Source organism: Pongo abelii, chromosome 7 (genome assembly GCF_028885655.2).
Source record: "Pongo abelii isolate AG06213 chromosome 7, NHGRI_mPonAbe1-v2.0_pri, whole genome shotgun sequence".
Classification (NCBI taxonomy): Eukaryota; Metazoa; Chordata; class Mammalia; order Primates; family Hominidae; genus Pongo; species Pongo abelii.
In genome coordinates, this window is record NC_071992.2 from 91,483,368 (window position 1) to 91,484,736 (window position 1,369).

Sequence of the window (1,369 nt, forward strand, 5' to 3'; positions counted from 1 at the left end):
TTCAGAAGTCATGACTTTTCCACAAGAGCAAAAATAACAAATCACTATAAAATAATTCATTAATATTAAACAATTTATTTTAAAAAGTAACTTTCCAGTAGCCATTGGTATTCTTTTCAGTACTTTGCCTTATAAAAAGTAACCGTTCTCATTCTAATCTTCTTTTTGAAACTAAAATAAACATTTTTTTACCTTCTCCAGAGCTCACAATCAATGGGACAATAATTACTGTATATTCATAGAAAAGGAGTCTTGAGCAATATTAAAATGTTCACTATCCACTATAACAGTGAAAGAGAAAATGAAAATTTCTGATTAGGGTAGCAACTGAAAGGAAAAGAACTCAAAAAAGCATTCGTTGTTTACTTGGCTTTCTGTAATGCACCAAAAAAAAAAAAAAACAAAAAAAAAAACCACAAAATAAATAATGTTGGCTTAATTTAACTGTTACCAGAAGAGTCCTAGGACTGTATTTCTTTCATAGTCAGGAAAACAATGTAAAATTCTTGTTTCAGTGCTCAAATGAGAGAGGAGACAGGCTCATAGAATTTCAAAAATTCAAAAGAAGTTTAACAGTCATTATGTGTGATGGATTCCTACCTGGGATTTAATGGTCTCCAAGATATCTCAACTCATCTTTGAAATACCTTAGTATAACAAATGACCAAAGAAAGGAGACTTACCCACAGTAAGCCAAGTAAAATATTGATTCTTTCCATTTAACTAGACTGTAGTAACTAATAGTTACATTTCAGTTCAAAAGGTCTAATTTAATATTATGCAGTACTTTGTTATGTTTAAAAGAAAAGTAAGTCAATAATGTATTTTTTAAAATTCCTCTTGGGGGTACCATTTCTGAGAATACTGATAGGCCAGGTCAATATGTGAAGTGGATTGAGCAAGCTCTTATTCCATCTCTGAGTTCCAAAAATTCATTTAATATTGCATCCTCAAATAGAGGACATATCAAGTATTAAACTGGAAAGAATAGATGTACACTTGATCTTAGCCAAAAGGCTGAGAAACAATCATAAATCATCTTCTAATAAACATATTATCTTTTGATAGATAGTAAATAAAGGATTTTTCAAAATATTGAGTTCATATATTAGGCATCATAATAAATACTTCTAGGAAATCAATTGAAAACAAATGATCTAATCCAATTCTCTCTTTCTGCAAATAAAGTACGAAAAGCCTAATGTGCAAATAACTAACCCAAGGTTATTCATTTTCTTATGACCAAGTATGTAACTACAAATAGTGTAATGCTAATCTGGTGCATATTCATGTTCATTAAAGAGAAGCATTTCCCATATTGCTATACTTGACTTGAGAAAGATATAGTTCAAATCCTACTTCTTCCTAA

The 1,369-nt window shown here is 29.9% G+C and overlaps 1 non-coding gene across 1 annotated transcript; it reads right to left on the reverse strand.

Annotated features, from left to right (window-relative positions):
- Positions 1-839: 839 nt before the first annotated feature.
- LOC112134842 (U2 spliceosomal RNA) lies at positions 840-1,029 on the reverse strand. The gene has a single exon (XR_002916186.1). It is a non-coding gene; the product is annotated as a U2 spliceosomal RNA (small nuclear RNA).
- Between the last annotated feature and the right edge of the window lie 340 nt (positions 1,030-1,369).